The sequence below is a fragment of the Protopterus annectens genome, chromosome 10.part0 (assembly GCF_019279795.1).
Source record: "Protopterus annectens isolate FY-2018-M chromosome 10.part0, PAN1.0, whole genome shotgun sequence".
NCBI classification, from domain to species: domain Eukaryota; kingdom Metazoa; phylum Chordata; order Ceratodontiformes; family Protopteridae; genus Protopterus; species Protopterus annectens.
The window spans coordinates 1,151,678,389-1,151,691,348 of record NC_056744.1 but is presented as its reverse complement, the minus strand read 5'-3'; positions in this window follow the sequence as shown (position 1 = coordinate 1,151,691,348).

Sequence of the window (12,960 nt, the reverse complement as noted above, 5' to 3'; positions counted from 1 at the left end):
ATACTTGAAACTGGTCAAATATCTGCATGCCAGGGGAAGTGCCTACCTTCCCTACAATAACACTATTTGTTATGCTCTAAAAAATCCTAAGGATCCTGGATCTTATGAAAACAGTTTATTATTTTACAATCTTTGCAACTGACTACATCCATTTTCCACCAGTAGTTATCAGGGTGGCTCATTCCCTCCCAATCATATGTCTTAGTGACATCATTAGTCACACAAAAAAAATCTTCAGATAAATGTATAGAAAAGTAAGCAGTAAACAACAAAGCAACAACAGAACATGAATAGCAAAAGGTACTACCAAAAACTCCACTTAATATTTATAGGTTCCTGAGTCTTTAACTGGAAGCCATCATTTTGACTTTGGTGAGCTGAATAATGCTTCACTCCACTGTTAAAATACTGGAGATGGTGTGGGTTACTCTTAACTGTTGCCTCAATGTGGGAGGTAACATTGTGCCTGGGCTGTGGAGATATATCTGCTCTTAAAGTCTGGCTAGATGAAGGATATCCTTCTGTAGTTAAGTTCCACTCATTTATGGAGCAAAGATCCTTATGAAGTATCTTTCAAGATGCCATGATGCAATCTAACAATTCTGCATGTACACATCTATGACATATTAAGGGGATATCACCCATGAATCTGAATGTTTGTCTCTTACTGTTAGTCAATGCATGACATTTTGCAGGGTAACGAAGGACTGATTATACAGTTAAACAAGAGCTACTCAATACACAGACAATACCAAGTACAGGCATGGGAAAGAAGTAAAATAGAGTCACTGCACTCAAAACATACTCTAAGTGATATGAGAGTTTAAAGTATATTGGTCACTTTCTGATGTAAGTTTGGGTAACAAATCCTTAGAGCTTAGTAATACTAAATTATAAATTTTTTGATGCAAAAATGTGTTTTTGCATTTTTTGCTTGTAAGGTCACCCTCCCCAAACTTTTTCTTAGAGTTGAAAACACCTGGCATGACATCACAAAATATTGAACCCACAATGACTTGCTATCTAAAAAAAAGTTATGTACTTACCATAATGTTCTATCTGTGTTATCAATTTTCATTCTTCCTCAATTATTGGGCTTGGATCTGACTTGGCCATTACTATAGCTCATGGCCACCTAAAAGCTCTCGAGCTCCTCCTTACCTACAATGCACCAACCCCTAACATAGCTCAGATCTTGTTTGCTAGAAGACATGTAAAGAAATATTAATATAATTCTGAGAGAGGGAGCCATTATCTGGAGCTCAGCATAAGACACAGTGGTGTCTTAATAAAATCTCATTCTTCCAGAAGTCCATAATGACAAAGGATGGGGGTTGGTGGGCGGGGAGTTGAGGAAGAATGAAAATGGACAAAACAGATGGAACATTATGGTAAGTACATAACTTTTTTATCTGATGATGTCAATTTTCCTTCATTCCACAGCTATTAGGACAGAGTCCCCAGCTACCTGAAATCACCGGTGGACTCTAAGTAAGGATATTTCTGAGCATGATTGAACCAAAGGCTGCTCTTCTCCTCGAGACCAGATCTACTTTGTAATGAGTAGTAAAGGTATGAGGATTAGCCCAAGTTGCAGCTGCACATATATCATCCAAGGAATACCTGGATAAAAATACTGATGAGGTTGCCATGGATCTTGTTGAGGGGGCTCTTAATTCTCCCTTGCTTACAAATTTAGGAAAGAAGACAGATTAATGGCATGGTTGATATTGGATTCTAACACCAACTTAGGAAGGAAGGATTGGTTTGTAAAGTCACCCTATCCTTATGAAAAATCAAGCAGGAAGGTTAAGAGGACAATGCTTGAAGCTCTGAAATTCTTCTGGCTGAGGTAATGGCCACTAGAAAGGTAGCTTTTCAGGACAGAAATTTAAGGTCACATTTTGCTGCTAGATCAAACGGGGCATGAATTAAGGTCTGCAGCAGTATATTTAAGCCCATGGTGGACTAGGGTCTTTGTAAGGTGGTCTGAGTAAAACAGTACCTCTTAAGAAGGTCTTGCAAATCTTACTTGAGGCCAAGGAAGAATTCTCATCCACTATATGGAAGTTGGGGATTGCTGCCACCTGAACTTTGATGGCAGAAGATCTAGCTCCCTCACAGAAAATTTTGGCCAAAAACTCTAGAACGTTTTGTATAGGGGCTACAAAGAGGTCAATATGTTTTTGATGTGCCCAACAAACAAATCACTTCCATTTACTTTTGTAAAGTTTCCTCTTAGAGGCTTTATGGGAGATAAACGTATAAGAAAGACAGGACGAGAGTATAGGTTGCTTGGCTATTAATGAAAGTGGAGAAACCATGCTGTCAGCTTTAGGTGTGAGATATCCAGGTGAATCATACCTGTTGGGTGAGACAGAAGGTCTGGAATTGGATCCAGAAGCCAAGGTGGGTAAATCAGATGAAGCCAAAGTAAGGGGAACCAAACCTGTAGTGGACAGTAAGGTGCAATGAGGATGACTTTGTTCTTCAACCTGGCAGCTTTCTGCAGAAACTTGGGGATCAAGTGAGTCAGGGGGTAAGCATAGAGGAGACTGGGGGGCCAACTGTGGAGCAGAGTGTCTCTCAGTGACTCTCTCAGTGGGAGGATCAGGGCAAAAAAGCTGCTGAACGTGATGTGTAGGAGAAGCAAAAAAGATCACAGCAAGGCTGGCTCCACTGATGGAAAATCATTTCTGTCACTTTCATGTTGAGAGACCACTTGCAAGGTAGCAGAATGGACCTGTTCAATTTGTCTGATATCACTTTGGATTTTACCGAAATGTGCCTTGCTATCAGAAAGCATTTGGATGAGATCGCCCATTGCCACACTTGGAGTGCTTCTCAACACAAGGGGTAAAATCTGGTTCATCCTCTTTTGTTGATGTACCAAACTACTGACATGCTGTTTAAAATCCGCGTTTGCGCGGCTTTGCGTGATTGTGCGCATAGCGCAGCGCCGGTTAAACTTCTTCTGGCTCCGCCAAGTCTGCTCTTCAAATTTTCCCTTAAGGAAGCTCTACTCTTAGTATAATCAGACTACTCGCTATATTATAAGCCTAGCACTTGTTCTCAAAACTTCTCTTCTAAGTAAGCACTCTCATACTAAAGTAAGCACGACATCCACCTACCACCCCTGTGAATATCCACTTCCCTTAAAGGCACAGCACTCTCTTATACTTTTCTAGCATGTCGAGTGGTAGATTACTGGTGTCCTCTCCAGTTCAGCTGGTTAATCTGGGAATCTTGAGACAATGCTACAATTGTCTCATGTACACAGACAACCCTCTCCTCCTCCCAACAAACACAAATACATGTGAGAGATGCAACTATATAGCCAAACTGGAGGCTGAACTCTCTCAACTCAGGGCTGGCATGACCAGACAGGAGGAGATGGTAACCACACACACAACAAACCCAGTCCCACATAGACCTACCACAACTGCAAACCAAACACATCAAAACACAAAGACATACTCAGAGGCTCTAATAAAAAAACTTACCAAAACAACAGAGACTCCCAAAGCAGACATCCAAAAATCCACCACCTCAAAACAAAACACATGCAACACATACTTCAATAAATCAGTGTGTCAAACAATCACAGCCCTTAAGGCCAAACACCATGCCTGATACACTAGTAGTAGGTGACTCTATAGTCAGACACACTGATGTCCTGCTTACCAGGCTGAACAAGGAGAGGGTGACTGTGAGCTGCCTATCGGGAGCTAGGATCCGCCATATAACACACGCACTCAGGTCACTCCAAAGCAAGTACAAATATGACTCCGTCATTGTCCATGCTGGCGTGAATGACCTGAGACGTACCTCCCTGGACTACATGAAAAGAGACATAGAGGAGCTCTCTGATTATGTAGCCCAGGCTGGTATGACCCTGACCCTGAGCAGCATCTTGCCCTCACCAAGAATGATGCCACAATACAAAGACAAGATGATCCGCTTTAATAATTGGCTCAAGTACTGGTGTCATTCTAAGGGGATCCAATGTCTGTCTGCTTGGGATGACATGTTGGGCAAGCCACGCTGCTTCGCAAGGGACGGCTTGCACCTGTCACCACTGGGCTTCGGATATTGGCTAAGGCTCTTGCCACCCCATAGTGCCTTTTTAGGCAAGGCTCAAAAGACAAACCCACCTCCTTAGAAAACAAAAATGGAAAAAAAACTAAGGGTAATGCTGCTCAACGCCAGAAGTCTAAATCTCAAGATGCAGGCACTCGAGGCACTCCTCAGTATGGAGAACATCGACGTCTGTGCATTAACTGAAACCTGGTTCAAGGCTCCTGAGAGCACCCCAGCGCTACCAGGCTATGCCTCGTATCATGCTTTTCGGCCCCAAAACCCGGGCCGAACCACAAAGGGAGGGGGAGTGTCCATATTCATCAAGGACACCCACACCTCCAGGTTAGTAGCAACACATGAAGCATCGGAGACCATACAGGTGCAACTAACCATAGGCAAAACTGCTATACAACTGGTAGCATGTTACAGACCACCCTCCCAATCTCAGGAACCCCACTCAGCCTTCCTGAAGACATTGGAGGATATGAATGTATCACAAAATACCATCATACTGGGAGACTTCAACTACCCTAACATAGATTGGGTACATTATTCTAGCCCTAACACCCTAGCCCAAAGGTTCCTGGAATTCATAAATTCAAATGCATTGGAACAACTAGTCACCTCTCCTACTAGGGGAGATAATATACTAGACCTGATCATCACAAACATGGGGACAAAATGCTCCACACCGGAGGTATACCCCTCACTAGTGAGATCTGACCACAAACTAATCACCCTGGATATAAATATCCCACCTCCACCCCCAGCACAAAAGACCACAGTGAAAAACTTCTCAAAAGCAGACCACTCTTCTTAAGACTGAGATGGTATCCTTTAAGCCCACTGGGCCAGTGGATACCACATCCCACAATGTTGAATCCTTCACAAATGCTTTCTATGCACATCTCCAAGAATGCATGGATCATGCAATCCCAAATAAATCCAAGACCTTCTCCACCAAAGGCAAGCGTCCTGTCTGGTGGACCTCAGCCATTAACAAATTGTATAACAAAAGAAGGAAGCTACTGCACGACAGAGCAAAATCCCATAAAGGGAAGACATCTCTGATGAACACTAGCAGAAAACTACGTTCTCTTATAAAAACACCCAAGGCCAACTTTGAGAGAAAAATCGCTAAGGACACTAAAGATAACCACAAAGCCTTCTTCAGCTATGTTAGAAACCTGGGCGGAAACCCTCAGATATGCTCAGAGTTAGTTCACAACAACAAAAAATACACTGAACCCACAGATATTGCCAACATTCTGGCGGACAGGTTCAGTGCAAATTTCTCCCGTCCCTCACCCCCAAAAGAAGAAATACTTATCCCAGCTGAATGTAATCTCCCTGTCATCTCAGATGTCCAGGTGAGAGCCACCCTCAGCAAAGCTAAAAACACAGCATCAATGGGACCTGACGGTATCCCGGGTTGCGTGCTACGTGAACTCCAAGAGGAGCTAAACCTGCACATAAAAATGCTATTTAACCTTAGCCTTACTACAGGATATGTACCTGAACACTGGCGTACAGCAACAGTGGTCCCACTCCACAAAGGGGTACCTCTACAGACCCTGGGAACTACCGCCCCATAAGCTTAACCAGCCTGGTCTGCAAAGCTATGGAAAGAATCATTATGGAACTCATAAACAGAGACATTGGGGACCTACAGACACTTGATCCCACCCAGTTCGGCTTTGTAAAGGGCAGATCCTGCCTTTTGAACCTGGTTGACTTTTTCGAAACAGTCACTAGAGCCATTGATGAGGGCAAATCAGTCCATACAGCCTACCTGGACTTGGCTAAGGCCTTCGCCACAATACCCCACTCAGGCATCATAGATAAGCTCAGCAGCTTAAATGTAAACCCTTATGTCACTAGATGGGTTGCAAACTGGCTAAAGGACAGAACCCATAAAGTTAAAATCGCTGGAGCAATGTCAGACTCAAAGCCAGTCACAAGTGGTGTCCCACAGGGATCTATCCTGGGACCCCTCTTGTTCGGCATTTATTTCTCAGACGTTAAAGCAAACATGGGAGGGTTGTGGCTGACAAAGTTCGCAGATGACTGCAAACTAGGCGCCATAGTCGATACACCAGCAGACACATACATCCTACAAAAAGGCCTCACAGAAACGGACAGCTGGTGCTGGAGTCATGGCCTTAAACTAAATGCCAAAAAATGTATAGTCATCCCCTTTGGTAAAAACAAAGTACCCACAAATTATCACATAGACAGCAACCCACTGAGTACAGAAAAAGTAATCAGAGACCTAGGGACCCAAATCGACAGTGACCTCTCATTTGACACCCACGTTGCCAAAGTGGTTAGAAAGACATTCTACCTTGCACACCTTATCATGAAGGGATTCACATCCAGATCCAAGGATGTCATTGTACCCCTATACTCCTCCCTCATCAGACCCATGATTGAGTACAATGCCCCATTTGGTATGTACCTCACCCGGCATTTGCAACAGCTGGAGAGACCACAAAAGTACCTCACCAAGAGGATCAAGGGTCTCCAACATATGTCTTATTCTACCAGACTAAAGAAACTCCAGCTCTATTCAGTAGCATACCGTCTGCTCAGAGGTGATCTGTGCCTAACGTACAAGGCCATGTCCAATCAGGAACTGATGGACATGCTCCACCTCAAAAAATCCAAATCCATCAGAACCACGAGAGCTAAAGACTTAAACCTCGGCACAAGTATGAACAGGACATGCTGGGGGGATAGATTCATAACCCAGAGGATTCCCATGCTCTGGAACAGAATCCCAGTTCATGTTAGGCAGAGCCCCTCACTAACTCTCTTCAAGAGAAATCTTGATGAGTGGATGGGAGATTGTAAGTTTACCCCAGGGGTCACCTCTGTGTCACTACTAGACAGGGGCACAGTAAACTAATTCTATTATATAAGGGGACCTTCACTGTGTCACTACTAGACAGAGGCACAGTATTCTAAATCTATTCTGTACATTTTTGTACCATTTCATGGGGTGGCGAAAGCCACATCACTATGGCTAGACTTACAAATGCCCCAGGGCAGATAGCCTAGTACTAAACTATGAAACTATTGTCTGTATGAATCACAACTGTCCCTAAAGGGAGAGCATCTTGAAAGGCCTGCAACGCAAACAGCACTGCTGTCATCTCTAGGACACTGATATGCAAATTGGCCTCTTCAGGGGACCAAGTGCCTTGGACTGTTTTCTCCAGGAAGTCCCCCCCCCCAGTCTGGGATGCATCCATGGTAACTATGGACTTGAGTTGAGGGAGAATGAAAGGATAGCCTTGTAGAACCTGATCTGCTTGTATACAGCACCAAAGATATTTCTTGCATGCCTGAGTGATCCTTATTTGGACAGACATTTTTTAATAAAGAATTGACCATTGTGCTGCTAGCATCCACTGAAGAATTCTCGTATGAAATCTTGCCAGGGGGACTAATATGACGGCAGCTGACATTAAGGCTTGAAGAATCAACCAGGCTGAAATGTTTATACTGCAAACAATTTTCTTGACCTGGAATCTTATTGTTTATACTTTCACTAGAGGAGGTGAAGCTGTCACAGATACCATGTTGAAAACTGCCCCCATAAACTCCAGTTTTGAGATGGTTGTAATTGACATTTGTTGTAGCAAATTGCAATTTACTGTGATTCCTAAAAGGGAGCAAGTTTGGAGTACCTGTTCTCTTGCTTTTATGAGAAGATGCCTGGTCGGGGTGGTGATGAGCCAGTCATCTAGATATGGAAACACCCAGAATCCCTGCAGTCTCAAGTGAGCTGCTACCACCGCACATTTGGTCTTCCAAGACCAATGTTGCAAGGAAGCTAAGCTGCAGGATAAAAAGGAGCCAAAGTCAATTTCTCCAAAACAAAATTAAGATCCCAGAGAGGAGGAACAGGCTTCCTGAGAGGTTTAATAAGAAGGACCCATTAAAGGAATTGTTTAGCTTCAAGTCTAGAAGCTAATAGAGGAGATAAAGGCAGACAAGCAGAGATAGCTGATAAGTGAACCGTAAGAGAAGAATAAACCAACCCAGCATTGAGCAATTCACACAAAAAAGAGAGAACCAAAGGAACATCCACAGAAAGCGGATCCAGGTTACAAGAAAGACACCAAACAGAAAATGTCTTCCACTTGGATAAGTAGGATTTCCTAGTACTGGGTTTCCTGGCCTCCTGCAAGACCGTAAACACATCCTCAGAAAAAAAGGTGTCTATGTGGAATCAAAATCCTATCACCCACATAGTCGGTTGCAGAGTGGACAGGTGGGGATGGATAAAAGATCCCTTGTCTTGTGTGAGTAGGTCGTCTTGTTGAATTCTGAACAAAGGAAAGCATAAAGAAACATCTCATTCCAAGAGAAAGAGAGGGTGTCCACCTCCCACAGAACAGGACCTGGGACTCTGGCACAAAAGAGAGGAAGTTGTTCAGAGGAGAGGCAAATAAGTCCATCTGAGGAGTACCCCACTGGTGGACAATGTCCAGAAACACCTCCCTGTAAAGCATCCATTTGTGGGATTGAGGCAGAAGAGGAACTACAAATTCTAGGGAATGAGCATGTTGAAGCCAAAATGACTTCAGGAAACACAGAAACTTCTCATGTGAAGGTTGGCCAGAGGAAGCTTAGGGATGGTGGATGCCATGACATCCAGAGCTCTAATTAACTACCTGGCTGCAATGGAAGCTGGAAGAAGAAGAGTTTGAAAGAAGGAAATGAGGCTCAAGGCTTTGGGAGGAGGCAGGGATGCTAGTAAAGGCACGGTTTGAATCCTGCAACCCAGAAAAGCATGGTCCTGAGAAGGAGTCAGAGAAGACTTTTTGAAGTTTATTGTAAACTCCAGGCTCTGAAGAATAGATATGGCAAAATGGAGATTTTGAAACAGGACCTCTGGAAAGGATGCCTGAAACAGCAGGTTGCTCAAGTAGGGAAATACTTGGATCCCCTGAATCCTGCAAAAAGCAAAGACAGGAGTGATGCATTTGGGGAATACCCTTGGGGCAGTAGAAAGACCAAAGGGCAAAGCAGTGAACTGAAAAATGCCAGGAAGCAACAGAGAAATGTAAAAACTTCCTGAAAAGGTGATGGATCGGAATATGGAGATAAGCATCCTTGAGATCCACAGACATGATATAAGCCTGAGGAAGCAAAAGAGGGGGCAGCATCTGAAGGGACAACATTCCAAAAGTGGGCACCTTCAGAAAAGTGTTTAGATGACAGAGGTCTAGAATTGGTCTTCAAATACCCTGCTTTCTGGGTACTAGAAACATCCTAGAGTAACCCCCCTCCCTTTTGAGACACAGGCCCCTCTTGAATAGTACTGTCAGTCAAAAGAGTCCAAAGCACCTATGGGAAAAAGGAGAGTTGTTCCCAAGGGGGCTGAGGAATACCTATAAAAGGGGGAAGGGATTTCCACACCATTAAACACCCTTGGTGAATAATGGACAGAACCCGGGAATCCTGTGTAATCTGTAGCCATACAGGAAGAGAGAGAGAGAGGCAAAGAGAATGAGGAATGTGACTGGGAAGAATAGGATAATCAGACAGCACCTGGTTTATCTGGAAAGGAAAACTGAGGCACTGAAGTCTGAGTAGCCTTAACAGAAGGAGCCCGCTTGCCATCCTTTTTGCCCTTAGGAGGATGGCATGACTGCCTGTGAACAAAGGGTAGTTTATTGGGGTAGTTTCTCTGAAATTTAGCAACAAGAGAAACAAATGCATGCTTCAGTTTCTGTAAAGCCTTTCCCTTATCCTGAAGGGACTTAAACAAATCAGCAGCAGCTTCACCAAACAAGTGTTTATTATCAAAAGGGGCATCCATCAACTTAGCCTTGACATCATCAGGTAATGGTTGAAGCTAAAGCCAAGAATACTTCATCAGCTTAAGATGGCTGCACAACGATATTTCTAGCTCTCCCAGTGTGAAAATAAAAACTCAGCAGAGAAGGCCAGTAGGCAATGTAACCTTCAGACATTACTTCCAATAACCTGCAGGAAGATAAGACAACTGCATACAGACCTGGTTAAAATAAACAAAGTACTGATTGAGTATATCAACACAAAACAAAAGGCTGGAAAAAATGGAAGAAGCCGTAAACAGATATTCAGATGAGATGATAAAGCTGCAAAAATCAGAGGTCAAAATTAAGAAAAGGCTGGGTGAATATGAGTCTGCTCAGGAAGAGATGTTTAAAAAAATAATAGAATTAGAGGACAGAGTATGTAGGGAAAACCTGAGATTCTCAGCTATACCAGAAAAGCTGGAAAGAACAGAATGCATTAATTTTATGAAAGCATAAATAAGCAACTAGACTGGTATTACACAGTATGAATTTAGTTGAAAGGGCACATTGTGTTTATGCTCCAAACCTGGTAGTAAGAAAGCAACCTAGACCTTTAATAGTAAAGATGCAATCCTACCAGCAGGAGTTGATTCTGACAAAGCTGTGGCAGAAGGACAAAGTACTAAAAGTGGGACTCAGCAGAGTGTGGAGAATAACTACTCATTGTACACCAGACAAAAGAGGAGCAAATGTATTCCACCATTCAGGGAATGTCAAGATGCAGGTGTGAGATTCAAACTGCAGAATCCCAGCTGTCTTCAAGGTATTCTTCCCTGGAAGGACAAAATAACTTTTTGAAGTGCATGCTAAAGAGGGAATACAAAAGTTTGTCCAACAAAAACTAAGTTGTGAAACAGAAGGAGATTATGCTTCTTGTTCTTCTGGTAATAAAGACCGCAGAGGGACTGTATGTGTAATGCCTTTTCTAAATTTTCAATGGAAAATGTTGGAGAGAAGGAAAGGAGCAAGAGAGCTGACTAGAAGAGTCAAAACTTATGATGAAAATGAAGCAGAGACAGTATTTCAGAGATGAACAGTAATAAAACCAGTAACTTAATATGGGATTACAATCCAATAACTATTTGTGAAATATGACAGAATAAAAAAATCTGGAAATATTGTACTTTTTCCAAATTTGCTGGACTTGTGGGGGACTCTAAAGCATACACATTACTTCATGTAATTAATGTTCGGAAAAGTGCTTTGGGGAGGGGAACAGGAGGGAGAATGTTAACTGTAAGTAAAGATTTTTTTCTTAAATAGTGCTAGATGTTAAGTTGTCTATCTCACCTTCATTCTTGCTGGATGGGTTCGGAGCCGACCTCGGCTCTGACTCGGCCACTCTAAAAGCTCGAGAGTTGGTTCCACCGGCTCGAGGCTCCCCTTATATCCCACAATGCTAGGTGTGAGTTACCACAGATCTCGTTTGCCGCTACAGCGATCGAGGTGTGTTTTCTACCGGCTCCAGGTTAGTGAAAGTTAGACTAGTTTAAATTCTTTAGACTTAAGTTAGCTTAGTGTATTTTTCTTTCCCCTTAGTGTAGTGGATATTCCCTTCTACCTTTTATCCAGCCCCCTTTTTTTCTAAAGAACTCATAGTTCTTTCCCTAAGGCCTTCGGGCCCTTCCTTCCCTATCCTTAGGGTGTGTATGTGTTTGATTAGGGAGTTTTAACTTAACTTACCTTTAGTTTAAATAATTCCCTTTGAACCCCTATCAGTGTAATCTGTGTGTGTGTGTGTTTTCTGTGTGTGATTACACTTCAGTTCCTTGAGTATGTACAAGGATACAAAGGTCTCAGGCTTCAAGAAGTGTGACTCGTGCTGTCAGAAAATGTCTCTGACAGACGGTCACACTTCTTGTGTGTATTGCCTGGGACCTTTACACCTGCAGGACTCTTGTGCTGTATGCCATGGCTTCAGCCCTAGAGTCCTGCAGGAGAGAAAAAATAAACTCATTTTGAGAGGTTTGATTAAGCCTGAAGGTTCCCTTTCTGTGTCATCGGGGAAACCTTCTAAGGCTTCCAAGACCTCGGCTCCAGCTTCAGAGTTGAGGCCTAAGGCTTCGAAGCCTACTGCTTCATCGGCTCGGGTGGAGCCGATGAGTCTTTGACTGCAGTATCTGTGGTTTCCTCGGCTCCGGCCGGAGCCGAGGCATTAGAGATTCCTGGGTCGGCTCCGATCAGACCATCGGAGCCGACATCTAGAAAGAGATCGAGGTCACCGTCCCTTGGCTCCGTTCATTGGGCTCCAGCGTCTCCCCTGCTGTCTGAACGGAGCCACAGATCTCACTCCTCCAGGTCATCGAGGCTCTCAGATCACGACCTCCAGAGGGTAGTGAGTAGACTTTGAAGTCCGAGGCACTGGCCCAAATGCTCCAGAGTCCGACTCATCAGTCGATGCCTCAACTTGTTCCAATAAATATTCCTCCTCCGACTTCTTTGAGCTCGGAGCCGGCGTCTCGGGACCGAGACTGTGGTAGCGTCGGAGCCGATACAATTGTCTTCAGCTCCGTCGTCGGCTCCGATTTCTTCTTTTGAAGAATCTCGGCGCCGGGCTTCCCTCGTCGGCTCCGAGGGGGTGAGTGGCATCGGACCCTTGTCCGACCCCCCTCTCCCTCTCGGTGCTTCGGCGCTGGTGAGTTCGGCTCCGACATCGGCCTCGGAGCCATCTCTGTCGGTGCCGAGGGAGGTTCTCAGCTTCTTGGAGCGGGGACCTCTGGCTCTGCCGGACAGGGGTGCGTTCGAGGTCATGCGGAGTGTGTTGGAACCTTGTTCGACTCCACAGTCGGCTCCGTCCGCCCCTCCCTCTTCGGTGCCTTTGGTTATGTCGACTCACTCCCTCATCCCAGACCGCAGAGAGCCAGCTCCTCAAGAATCCCCTGTGGGATCTCATCCTCTTCGAGGCCTCCCTGAATTGGCAGGGGAGCCCCTAGGAAGAGAAAGTGTAAGAGGAAGCACATAGACTCACCTGAGTCTGTCACCTCTGACACAGATTTAGAGGATTCGAGGGTTCCCACGTTCCCCT